The sequence below is a fragment of the Dasypus novemcinctus genome, chromosome 17 (assembly GCF_030445035.2).
Source record: "Dasypus novemcinctus isolate mDasNov1 chromosome 17, mDasNov1.1.hap2, whole genome shotgun sequence".
Classification (NCBI taxonomy): Eukaryota; Metazoa; Chordata; class Mammalia; order Cingulata; family Dasypodidae; genus Dasypus; species Dasypus novemcinctus.
Window position 1 is genome coordinate 87,571,597 of NC_080689.1, and position 14,158 is coordinate 87,585,754.

The 14,158-nt window shown below is 40.5% G+C and overlaps 1 pseudogene; it reads left to right on the forward strand.

Annotated features, from left to right (window-relative positions):
* Window positions 1-798: 798 nt before the first annotated feature.
* Window positions 799-2,874, forward strand: LOC105745155 (tripartite motif-containing protein 64C-like; annotated as a pseudogene).
* The last annotated feature ends 11,284 nt before the right edge of the window (window positions 2,875-14,158 follow it).

Sequence of the window (14,158 nt, forward strand, 5' to 3'; positions counted from 1 at the left end):
GTTTTATGATGTTGTATTTCACAGGCACATTGAAAGTAGACTATTGCAGAAGCTATTGCAGAAGCAGGGAAAAAACAATTTTAAGTTCTGATTTCTGATCACTAAAGGGAACAAAGGGGTATGTGTGGAGAATTATAAAGCACTTTGCTAACTTTGCTTTGCATTGGAATCACATGGGGAATTTTGAAAAACACTCATGCCCGAGTTCCACTTAAGGAATTTCTGATGAATTACTTGGAGTATAGAGTAATATTTAATTGACATGCCTAAAACAATTGTAGTGTCAAGCCAGATTTGATTCCTACTATGGTAAATTGCTCTTTTCAAGCTTGATTACATATTGGAATCAACTGAAATGCATAAATAAAACATCCTGAGCCACAGGTCAGGTGATCTAATGTGCATCCAAGTTTAAGAACCATTGTCCTACTCCTCCTTAACTATATATATACATCATCAGTTCATGTGGAATTTTTATATTAATTTTTTTATTTCAGAATTTGTGAGTTATCAAAACAATCATGCATACCATGCAAGAGTCCCATATATTGCCTGCCACCAACACCTTACATTGTTCTGAGATGTTTGTAAAAAATGATGAGAGGGTGTACTTGACATCCCATTTTCTCATTTATTTTTAGAAAGATACCAAGTCTGTCTCTATTTATCATGTCTGATTTTTTATTTGGGTCAATCAATAGGTTGAATAGAGACTAACAGAACTGTACAGACCCCTTTTTTCCCTCATTAAAGAATTAGAGTGCATTTTTCTTTTCCTTGTGTTTTAGTCTCAGAAACATGGATTCAGAGACCCTGCAAGCCTTCCAGAAAAAGCTCCTCTGCTCCATCTGCATGAACTATTTCATGGACCCTGTCACCATGGACTGTGGCCACAGCTTTTGCAGACTCTGTCTCTGCCTCCGCTGGGAGGACACTGGAGCTCCAATCTGCTGTCCTGAGTGCAGGCAAACATCAGACAAGACAGATTTCAAAGCTAATGCAGTACTGAAGAAGCAGCTTTCCTCACCAGAAAGGCCAGACCTTGCCAAGTGCAGAGCTCTGAGTGTAGATCTGGAGGGCCCACGAGGAGGCAGAGGAGCTCTTCTGGAGGTTGACAAGCACCTGCTCTGGGGGCCCTGCTCTGAGTCTCCATAGTACATGGGTCACAGCCAGAGACCAGTGGAACAGGCTGCTGGGGATGACAGGGTATGTGATACCTAGAAAGCAAATTGAAATCTTTAAGATGCTAAATCACAGAGAAAGATGAGGGTTATGACAATGAAGTTGACTAGAATGCAGGTGGTGATTTTGCAGTGTAATCCCAAGTCAGTATAGCCTTTCACTGCTCTTGACAAATTTTGATACTATAATCAAAGCTGGGTTGAGTCATCTTCAGGGAAGTTTACTTAGCCACTTTGAACATGTATGTGGGACTGGTTCACTGTGGAGCAGGTGGGACCAGGAACACTGGCTTCTGAGGCAGCGGGACTCCTTCATAGCCAGGTTACCAGTAGGTCTGGGAGTCACATTCTTAGGAAATGGATATTTTCTGTAGGGTCATTTCAAGATTCCTGTTATTATATGATTCTGTCACCTCTAGGGTTAAATAGGGAAATTCTGACCACTACATTCAAAGTCAACATTATTATTTCCCTCAACCAGTTTCTTTGCTCATAGCTAATGTGTAATCTCTGAGATCTTCTCTGTCACTAATGCTCTCAGTTCTTTTGCAGGAGAAACTTGTAAAGAAAATGGATGCTTTATGAAAAATTGCTCAGGAAACCCAAAAAATTCTCACTAAGGAAACTAGCAAAAAAACAGGACTTAAAGGTAAGGCAAAAAATGTTTTGCTTTTTATTTTTAAATACAGGTTGTATACTGCTGAGATAGGTTTTTTATTTTTATTTTTATTGATTTTATAAAAATATTACATTAAAAAAAATATGAGGTCCCATTCAACCCCACCACCCCCACCCCACCACTCCCCCCCTTCCCCAGCAACATTCACTCCCATCATCATGACACATCCATTGCATTTGGTAAGTAAATCTCTGCACTTCATGGTCAGTGGTCCACATCATGGCCCATACTCTCCCCCATTCCATCCAGTGGGCCCTGGGAGGATTTAAAATGTCCTGTGATTGAGATAGGTTTTGTAGGGAAGGTTTTATAGGAAGTTAACAGTTAAAGGATAGTGTATTCTTTGCTGGAAATAGTACTAGTTTCAAGTGATATATCAGTAATAACACATATGGAGGCCTTTACATATTTGTGCAAATAATGCCAGTTCTTGAAGAAAACAGGGCATGATTGATAGTGTAGAAAATTTTTTTTTGCTTTTTGATTCTGTATAACATTGTACATACCTATATATATTGAAATATTTAAGAAATCCAGACATAGTTATACAATAAAATGTAAAAGATTCAGGTGAGGAAGGAAACTATTGATAGGTTAAAAAAAGAAGCATGATAGGGAAGGAAGCAGGCTAGGGAGGAAGCCTGGGACGAAAGAGAGGCTTACTTTAGACAGGTTAGAGATGTGACCTCAGAGATGTACAGAAAGGGCCAGCAAATAACCAAGGCACTTTGCTTCATTGGGGCAGGAAGTTCATAGCTTACACAAATGAAGTTGCGAAGTTAACCACCTTTGAAGTTCTCTGTAAGAGTCAGGGTATGGAATTCTTCTAATCCAATATCCCTGCAGGATTATTTGATCTTAAGGAAGGTGATGGTAACAGCTCAGTACCAACAGATGCATCAGTTTCTCTATGTGGAAGAGCGTCTCCATCTGGAGAGCCTGGAGAGGGAGGCAGAAGAGGTTTTCCAACATCTCTAGGACAGTGAAGGGTGGATGACGCAACAGAAAGCCTGAGAGAAGTGGAACTTGTCCAGGTTTCAGTGAAAGTGACATTGTTCTCTGTGCTGGCTGCGTCCCCCATGTGCTGCTTGGTGTTTTCCTTCTGTGATCTCCTTTTGTGTCACAGCACACAGCATACCTCCTTTAGTCTTTATGCTGCATTAGTTGTGCCTTTTCCCCAGATCAGGCAGCTGTGCCCTTCCCTCATTTCCTTTCCCAGAGCTGCTTGGAAAGGGATCATTATAGCGTTCCCTTTTGGAAAGGGTTTGCTGGTGTTAGTTCTGAAGACCAAATGGCCAAGAGGCTCCTGTGGCTTCTCAGGGGCTAACACAGGTTAAAGCAATTGTTTTCCTTAGAGTTTACCAAGTTACTCTTGAGTATTTTGCAGCTGTTCTTCCTTGCTCATCCCCCTGCTCTCTCAATTGCTCTTATTTTCTCTAGCTTGTCCGTGCTGTGGGTAGAATCTTTAACAGCCTCCTGACCTGGTCCACACTCAATGTCTCTCCCTGTGGTCTTCATGTCCTTTGTCTTCTTCCTGAAGCCCTTGGCATCTTGGTGATCACGTTCTTATATAACATTTTCTTCCATCTGTCTACAGCAGTGTCACCCACCTGTTTCCTTAGAAGCACTTGTCTGTTACAGGCTGTCTAGAGAAAAGATAGGATGTACTTGACCATGTATATGTTTCATGAAGTCTTTGGCTTCAAAAGAAAGGAAGGGTCATCTGTTGAGTGTTCCCATAAGGTCCCTTGGGGACTCATCTTCTCCGTGGTGGCTCTTTTGAGGTGGCAGCTGTTGGGGAGGCCTGGGTCTTCCTGGCAGGCCTGACGAGCACCTGCCTGCAGGCTGCCTTGCTCCCAGTGTCCAGCAGAGCCTAACCACTGTGACAGGGCACACGGGACACTGACTGAGAGCCTGCCCCTTGACTGGATTGTCATGTTGACTGTTCTATGGCTGTCGCTGTCATTCCTGGCTGCCCTGGTACCCCCAAGTTGCCAGATGGCTGGAGGGGCTGTTGCTGGACTCCCACATCTCCCAGCGGGGAAGCTGGCCACGTGGCTGCTGATGCTGACAGACCACATCCCTTCCCAGTCCATTTTTCCCTCTTGATACTTTCCTGCTGCACACCCACTCCCTTGGGAATTTTAAGTCTCCTTTCATTTTTCAGACCCGGGGGCCTTTGTCTTGCTTTCAAATCTTTTTTTCAAAAAGACAGTCTCATTTCATCATTTGTGCATCTGCTGTGGGTGCAAGATGTCTGTTTGTCCTCTGATGCATATTTGTGTTTCCTCTCAGTTTCCTTCCTTTTTATTCCCTTGAATCGTGCACCGTCATTCTTTTGTTTTTCTGCTCTGAGTCACAGAGGCATAAGCGCTGTTCTGTGGAATCGGTTGTCCATTGCTTCTGGTTTTCCAGGCAGCTCCTTTAGGAGTGGTCTTTTCTGACTACTGCCATCTGTGTGGTTGTGTTTTTCTGTGTGTTTTATGGTGGATTTGTTTGTCTGATAGAGTAAACAGGTCCAAGTTGTGCCATTCAGTCCGTTGCTAATTCTCCTTCCAAACTCAGCCTTTGAGTCTGAGGTTTACTTTTGCAGCAAGTGGGAAGACGCATCGCTCTCTCTGCGTAAGGTCTAGCAGGCTTGATTCTGTGCCTTTCATCCTCAGGAGCCACACCTGGCCCTGCTGCCAGCGGCTTCTGCCTCTGCAGAAGCTGCATCTCCAGACTTGGTCACTCAGCCTCATTGGAGGATAGTGGTCAGATCCTCCTTCTGTCTCTACTTCTGTTTCCTCCACTGCAGAGTCCTTCTTGCCCCTCCACCAGCTCCCTTCCCTATGCCGCTTCCCCCTCCCCAGCTCCTTCCATCTCCCATGTGGTGTGTAGAGCACCTCCTCCCGCAGGCCAGTGTCCACTGAGTCCTCCATGCACCCAAGAGGCAGGGCTGCTTCCAGTTGCCCAGTGATGCTGCTCAGACCCCAGTGGGCAGGAGGATGTTGCCACAGGGGTCACCAGCTGAAAGTGGCCAGGCAGGAGCAACTCTGCAGAGCCCCACTTGTCAATGCAGTTTCCCAGGGGAGCCACAGTCGCTAAGGACTCTGCACATGTTTTGGAAGAACGGAAACCCTGGCTGGAAACCAGCTCCCGTAGTCTTGGGAAGCCAGAAGCCATGGAGGCTCAGCCCTGCTCTGAGCCCACTGGCTATGAGCTGTGGCCCATCTGAGCCTTCTGTCCCCTTGTCCACACTGTACTGGGCAACCCTTGGCCTGCTCATGCCTGTGCAGGGGGACAACCTTGGGTAAAGTGTCTTGAACACATTATTGGTGAGGTGGATGGATTTCCTGGTTTCTCTGCATTCCTGAGTTGTGAATTTAGGTGACAAGTGTCTCACAGAGACGTTCAGTTGGCATCTAGTGACCGGGAGGTGACTTGCCCATTCGGACCATGGGGTCATTCCGGATCTCTGGAGATGCTGTCCACGTGGGGAACCTTGCATGGTGACATAGAAGACGGAGGCCATCTGGGCATCACCTTGTCTTGGAAAGGGTCAGCCTCAGTAAGCGGGACATTTTTACAAGAGGACAGCCTTGTTCCCCACGTGAGGTGGATCCTTCATTCATTTCACGGACACTGGCTGGGCTCTATGGACACAGCCCTGAGTGTGGTGGCCGTCATGAGGCATTACCCACCCTTGCCTGCGGTGTGTGCACCCTCATGGGAGACTGGTGGCTGGTTGGCAGCCATGGGGAGATGGGCAAGAGCTGGAAGCTGCTGTGCTCAAACTCCTCTGTCAGCAATGAGGGATGCAGACTCACCTCCTGCCGCCCCTTGACTCAGGTCCACACCTCTGACCAGTGTGTCTGGGCTCCAGGTCAACAATTCCTATGTTCCCCAAGAGGCCAGTGGGTGAAACTTCTGTAAGGTTGGAGCCTTGGGCCTGTGGGGAGGTCATCCTCCTCTTTCTTTGCCCCCACATCACAAAACTGAGGGGGCCCACCGTGAAAGCTAATTCTTAGCATGCATCTCCCACATGAGAGCCCAAATGGAGAAGGCTGAAGGCTGAGGGGTGAGGAGAATGAGATGGGCCTATTTGGGCCTGTGCTTGGCTGGCACGGGCTGAGCTTTGCAATGGGGCATAGGCAGCCAAGGACCGGGGCATCCCTTTGAAGCTCCCCAGCCCAGCCATCTCATGGTGCCATCCTTAGCTTTGGGTTGGGGTGCACCTTGTGATGTGAAGACAGCATCCCAGTCCCAGACCTGACAGGAAAGCTTTCCTACTCACATAGGGGCCTCCCCTCTCTCCCTCCTCAGCACACTCCCCTCTGCTGGGGGTACTTGGTGCTCAGAGTTGCTGGGAAGTAGGTTCAGCTTTGTGGTGGCTCCCCAGGGCTGTCAGTGTGTGGGTGGTCAGCTTCTCTGCCTCCTGGGCTCAGCCTGCTTGGGGCTGGGAGAACTAGCACCCAGACTGGATTTTATTGCTGCTTCTGGGAGTAACCTTCAGGTGTTCACTCATTCCAGGGGAGGGGAACAGGGAATGCCATGTCCTAGGACCCAGCACAGTGCAGAGAGCTGCTGGTGAGCTGGAGGGAGGGAAGGAGGTGGGAGAGGCCCTGGCAGAGGAGGTCAGATTTTATCCTGTGTGATGTTTTTGGTTTCCATTTCCCTAATCATTAACAATGTTGAACACTTTTGATGTTCATATTTCTTTTTTGCACAAATGTCTATCTCTTTTGCCTATTTTTCAATTGGGTCATTTGTTTTCATGTTGTTGAGTTGCAACATCTCTTTATATATCATGGATATTAAAACCTTATCAGAGTTGTGATTTCTGATTATTTTCTCCCATTGAGATGGCTGCCTTTTTACCCTTTTGACAAAGTCCTGTGAGAAGCAAAAGTGTTTAATTTTGAGGAATTGCCATTTATCTATTTTTCTTTTGTTGCATGTACTTTGGGTGTAAGATCAAAGAGTCCACCATGTACAAGGTCTTTAAGATGTTTCCCTACATTTTCTTCTAGTAGTTTTATGGTCCTGGCTTTTATATTTAGGTCTTTGATCCATTTTGAGTTGATTCTTGTATAGGGAGTGAGATAGGGGTTCCCTTTCATTCTTTTGGTTGTAGATATCCAGTTCTTCCAGCACCTTTTGTGAGCAGACTCTTTTTTTCTGTTAACATGGACTTGGAAGATGTGTCAAAAACTAGTTGACTACAGAGCTGCAGGTTTATTTCTAGACTTTCAATTCTATTCCACTGATCAATGTGTCTCTCTTTAAACAAGTACCATGAAGTTTTGACCACTGTAGCTTTGTAATATGTGTGAAGATCAGGCAGTGAAATCCCTCCTATGGCACTATTCCTTTTTAGAATGATTTGGCTATTCAGGTACAATTTCCCACAGATAGAGTTTTCCTTCCTCTTTTCCTTTTTGGATTCATTTACTGTTTTCTTTTTCTTCTCTAATTGCTCTAGCTGGAATTAGTACAAAGTTGAATAATAATGGCACTAGAGGGCATCCTTGTCTTATTCCTGATCTTAGAGGGAAAGCTTTCGACCTTTCCCCATGTATTAAGATGTTGGCTGTGTGTTTTTCATATATGTCTTTTATCATATTGAGGATTTTTCCTTCTATTCATAACTTTTGACATGTTTTTATTAAGAAAGGATACTGGGTTTTGTCAAATGCTTTTTCTGTGTTGATTCAGATGATCGTGTGTTTTTTTCCTTTCAATTTGGTAATGTGTTGTATTATGTTAATTGATTTTTTTATGTTGAAAGTGCCTTGCCTACCAGGAATAAATCCAACTTGGTCATGATGTACAAGTGAATTGATATGCTTAATTGAAATATTTTGTTGAGAATTCTGATATCTATGCTCATTAGAGAGATTGGTCTGTAATTTTCTTTCCTTGTAGTGTCTTTATCTGGCTGTGATATTATGGTGATGTTGGTATCATAAAAAGTGTTGGGCAGTTTTCCCTCTTCAATATTTTGGAAGAGTTTAAACAGGATTGGTGTTAATTCTTTTTGAAATGTTTGGTAGAATTCACCTGTGAAGCTGCCTGGTCCTGGACTTTTCTCTGTTGGGAGATTTTTGATGATGGATTAAATGTTTTTAAGTATGATTGGGTTCTTTCATTTTTGTAGTGTCAATGTAGGTTGTTTGTGCACTTTTAGGAATTTACCCATTACATCTAGGTTGTCTACTTTGTTGACATACAGTTTCTCGTAATATCCTCTTATGATCCTTTTTATTTCTGTGGGGTCAGTCATATGTTCTTCCCTTTTATTTCAGATTGTATTTTTTTTTTTTTGCCTCTTTTTTTTTCTCACTTAATCTCAGTAGGGATTTGTGAATTTTACCAATCTTCTCAAAGAACCAACTTTGGATTTTTATTTTCTCTAATGTTCTTTTTTCTTCTCAATTTCATTTTTTTCTACTTGAATCTTTTTTTTTTTTTTTTAAAGATTTATTTATTTAATTTCCCCCCCTCCCCTGGTTGTCTGTTCTTGGTGTCTATTTGCTGCGTCTTGTTTCTTTGTCCGCTTCTGTTGTCGTCAGCAGCACGGGAAGTGTGGGCGGCGCCATTCCTGGGCAGGCTGCTCTTTCTTTTCATGCTGGGCGGCTTTCCTCATGGGCGCACTCCTTGTGCGTGGGGCTCCCCCACGCTGGGGACACCCTTGCGTGGCACGGCACTCCTTGCGTGCATCAGCGCTGCGCATGGCCAGCTCCACACGGGTCAAGGAGGCCCGGGGTTTGAACCGCGGACCTCCCATATGGTAGACGGACGCCCTAACCACTGGGCCAAAGTCCGTTTTCCTCTACTTGAATCTTTATTATTTCTTTCTTCTGCTTGCTTTGAAGTTTGGTTTGTTGTTCTTTTTCTAGTTTCTCTTGTTGCTCAGTTAAATCTTTGAGTTTAGCTCTTTCTTCTTTTTTAATATTGGTGTTTAGGGTTATAACTTTCCTTCTCAAGACTGCCTTTCCTATATCTCATAAGTTTTGATAGGTTTTGTTCTCACTTTCATTCGTGTCAATACTTTTACTGATTTCACTTGCAATTTTTTCTTTGACCCACTGATTATTTAGGAGTGCATTGTTTAGTCTACACACATTTGCAAATTTACCTTTTTCCTGTCTATTATTGATTTCCAGTTTCATTCCTTTATGATCTGAGAAGGTGCTTTGTATAATTTCAATCTTCTTGTATTTATTGAGAGCTGCATTGTATCCTAACATACGGTCTTATCCTCAAGAAGGATCCATGGGCATGTGAAAAGAATAACCTGCTGAGATTGGATGCAGCATTCTTTAAATGTCTGTTAGGTATAACTCACTTACCATATTGTTTAAGTTCTCTCTTTGTTGATCTTCTGTCTAGTTGTTCTAGCTAATGATGTGAGTGGGGTGTCGAAGTCTCCAGTGATTACTGTACAGACTTGTAAATCCTAATAGGTTTTCATAGTTTGCATATGTTCACTTTCACTGGAGGATTGAAGCCCTGTGAGGCCAGCGACCATGGCTCTTTGTTCCTCACCAGCTCTTCACTCATTGATGAGCACAGAGAGTGAGCCCCACAGATAGTGTCAACTTTCTCTTCTTTCAGTTCCCAACTGTAGCAATTTCCCAGTCCAGTCTGGAGAAAGGGCTTTCCTACAGCCTTGCACATCTATTCCATGTCTTTGCAGTCACTGGAAGACCTTTGCCTACAGTTTCCATAGTATGTGGGTGTCAGCAGTGTTTTATAAAAAAGTCCAGAACTTCAGGCATTGTCCATATGAAGTGCATGTACTTGTGGTACATATTTAATGAACAGATCAGTGAAACATTCCCAAAACATTGTCAACCATAAGAATTTGATGCATTATAAAAATCCATATAGAAAATTATCAATATTCAATAAGTGTTATTTTTTAGAAAATGACATGAATATGAAAACATATTTTCCCCCTTACAGCATATACCAAAATGTCCAGGTCACTTAGAGTTTTAAATATGAAAATGAAAATATATATAACTATTTATGTTCTTAGAGGAGGGAAATTATTTCTTAGGGAAAGAGAGATCACTTTAAAAATAACAGCAAAATATACATAAATGACATTGCTTCCATAAAATTATCCACAAAAAAAAACATAAATGATATTATATTGTATGTAACAAACCAAATAGATTAATGCAGATGTAAACATTTCTTTCTCATCTTTGATATTGAACAGAACATATAAATACTAATGCTAAAAAAACTTTATGTAAATTATATACTAATAACACTAAAAAAATAATGTGGCATTATAATAGGCTTTTAATAAAGAGTGCAGATACAGAAATATAATCTTAAACTGTAATCTCCTACACGTATTTAAGTATTTTCCCAATGGAAATTTCAAAACGAGTTTGTTTAAAGCAATGGGAAAATGCTAACAAACTACTACATGGGTGATTTATCTAGAACATAAATTTCATCTCAGTAAAGCTGTTGAAACTGGGTTAAAGATTGGTATATAAATATGATGGAACAAAATTTAACCCGTGACATGTTAAAAAGAAATATTTGATATGGTAAGATCCACATGAAAAAAAAACTAGAATACTTACTGGTAAAATAGTATACATAGTGTCATGATGCTCTTAAATGATCAGTTTTAATATAACTATGTGATATGAAATGTTAGAGAAAAATGTTTTCTAGTATTAGAAGTGATTTCCCTTGAATGGTGAGATTATTTGTGATTTTCATTTCCTTTGCATTCTTTTCTGTATCATATGAATTTTTGGATTAGTTATGTATAAATTGCAGTAAGATGTACTTTGAGTGCTAATGACATCTATGAAAGGGAAAAAAATTTGAATGGTCTTGTGAAGATTTGTCTTGAAATGATTTTCCAATGCTTTATCCATGATATTTTAACATCGTCTATGACATTCAAAGTCATAAGTCTAATGTGATTAGAATCATGGACCTTGGAGCCACAGGGTCAAAGACCTGCTTTTATCAATATGGCAACTTAGTTAAATTGTCTGAGTCTCATTTCCTAATGTGAAATACAGAGATAATACTCTATCAGGACCATTATCTTTTTATGTATATTTACAGTTTCTTCAGTATGTTCACCAGTGTCTTCTTAATATCCTTTATCTCTTCCTTCACTTCATTAATTTGATTCATGATATTTGTTTGGACACCCTTGATTAGCTGTTCCCCCTTTTGCATCACCTCCTGTTTTTTAGTTTGTTCATTGGAGTGGGTCATGTCTTCCTGTTTCTTAGTATGGCTTGTAATTTTTTGTTATGTCTAGGCATCTGTTTATCTTGATGAACTTGTTTGTTTGGTTAGCTTTTCTTTCTACTCTAGGGTTTTATTTTGTTTCTTTGCATGCAGCAAGGGTATTTTTTTCTATTTTTTAAAAATTTATTGAAGTATATCACTCATACATAAAATACATAAACAATAAGTGTATAATAATAGTTGTGAACTTACAAAACAAACATATGTGACATCATACAGGACTCTCATAACTCACCCTACCACCAATAACTTGCATTGTTGTTATACCTTTTTAACTAATGATTAAAGAGCATTGTCAAAATATTACTACTAAACAAAGTATTTTCCCCCAACCAACCCTATTATTATTATCTTTATATCATTTATATGTGAACATACATAAACAATTAAGTCGTGAACTTTCAAAGCAAACATGTATAACATCATACAGGGGTCCCATACATCAACCCACCACCAACACCTTGTATTGTCATGAGATGTTTGTTACAAATTATGAAAGAATATTATCAAAATCTTACTGCTAGTCATAGTCCTTATCTTACATTTGGTGTGTTTTTCCCCCAACCCATGCTATTATTATTTTTCAATGTATTTTTTATCACAGAAGTTGTAAACTTATAAAACAATCAAGCACATGTGCAGAATTGCCAGACAACTCTCCTCCATCAACACACGACAATGTGGTCTGTCATCTGCTACAGATAAAATAATATCATCTGATTGTTACCATGTCTATAGTGTATATTTGGCTTACATTTTCCATATTGCCTCAGTATCAATGCAGTACATCTTTCTCATAGATGTAAAAATATTATTTTACATAGATGTAAAAATATAATTTTTACAACCACAGTCCATAGGTCACTCCAGCTATATTTTCCCCATGCTTCTCCACATTCCCAGTACCCTGCAGTAGTGATATACATTTGCTATAGCTAGCAAAGGACACTCTTGCATCTGTACCATCAACACAATTCTAACCCACCTCTTGGCTTACCGGGCTATCCAGTTCCTAGATTATTCTCTAGCATTCTGTCAGTTGGCATTTACATAACTAGACTACCATTTTCAGTCACATCCCTATTTATAAACTAGCTGTTACTCACTGTGTTACCACCCACTCTATAAATTTCCTCGCTTTTATAGTAAAGCTAATTAAAGCTTCTACATACATTAAACATCAGTAGTCCTCTTGGTCCTCCTCTCATCTCCTTTAAGAATCCACCACCAACTACCAGGTCTTGAAGTTATTTTCCAATAATTTCCTCTAGAAATTTTATGGTTCTTGCTTTTATTTTTAGTTTTTTGATCCATTTTGAGTTAGTTTTTGGATAAGGTGTGAGACAGGGGTCCTCTTTCCTTCTTTCAGCTATGGATGTCCAGTTCTTTCATCACCATTTGTTGAATGGATTGTTCTGCCTGAGCTGCGTGAGTTTGACAGGCTCGTCAAAAATCACTTGACTATACCTGTGAGGGTCTGTTTCTGAGCCATGAATTTGGTTCCATTGGTCTATTGTGTCTGTCTTTCAGCAGTACCATGCTGTTTTTACCACTATAGGTAGGTATTATGATTTAAAGTCTGGAGATGAGGGTTCACTTTTCCTTTTTATGATGTTTCTGACTATTCAGGACTCCTTACACTTCCAAATAAATTTAATGATCGTGTTTTCAACTTTTTTCTTTAATGCTGGTGGAATTTTTATCAGAATTGCATTAAATCTGTATATCAATTTGAGTCGAATTGACATCTTAATGATCTTTAGTCTTCTAGTGCATGAGCATGGAATGTTCTTCCAGTTATTTAGGGCTTTTTAAATTTTTTTAACATTGTGTTGCAGTTTTCTGAATACACGTGCTTTACATCATTGGCAAAGTTTATTTCTGACTATTTGAGTTTTATCTGTAAAATATTTTTTTCACCACTCTTTTGACACTTTTAATTACTTTTATTGATATAATCTTCATTTCTAGACTCTCTTCCAGGTCCCTCTCTCCTGTCTTTTCTTTTCAGGCTCTAGCAAACCCTGTAGTATTTCCTGAAAATCTGGTCTCTGGCTTAGAAATTCTCTCAGTTTCTGTTTATCTGTGAATATTCTAATTTTGCCCTCATTTTTGAAAGACAGTCTTGATGGATACAAGATTCTTGGCTGGAAGTTTTTCTCTTGTAGTATCTTAAATATATCAGACCACTGTCTTCTTGCCTCCATGGTTTCTGGTAAGAAATCAGCACTTAATCTTATTGGATATCCCTTATATGTTATGCATTGCTTTTCTCTTGCTGCTCTCAGAAATCTCTTTGTCTCTGGCCTTTGACATTCTGATGAGTATGTGTCTTGGAGTTGGTTTATTTGGATTTTTTTGGATGGGAGTACATTGTGCTTCTTGGACATGGATACTCTGTCCTTCAATAGGGTTGGAAAATTTTCTACCATTATTTCTTCGAATATTCCTTCTGCCCCTTTTCCCTTCTCTTCTCCTTCTGGGACATCCATGACAGGTATGTTTCCAGTATTTGCTGTCATGTAGTTCCCTGAGACCTTGTTCAATTTTTTCCATTCTTTTCATCTGTTCTTTTCCATGTTCACTTTCAGAGGCCATTTCTTCAAGCTCACCAATCCTTTCTTCTGCCTCCTCAAATCTGCTATTATATGATTTCAATGTTTTTTAAACTTCATTTATTGCACCTTTCATTCCCATAAGATCTGCTATTTTTTGTGTATGCTTTCAAATTCTTCTTTGTGCTCATCCAATGTTTTCTTAATATCCTTAATCTCTTTAAACATCTCATTGAATTTATTAAGGAGATTTGTTTGAACATCTGTGATAGTTGTCTCAACTCCTTTTTGTCACCTGGAGGTTTATCTTGTTCCTTTAACTGGGCCATATCTTCCTGTTTCTTGGTGTGGATTGTAATTTTTTGTTGGTGTCTTCGCATCTGGCTTGCTAGAATATTTTTTCTGGGTGCAATTTTTCTCTTTAGTTTAGGGCTTCCTATCCTTTCTCCCTTGATGGTTGT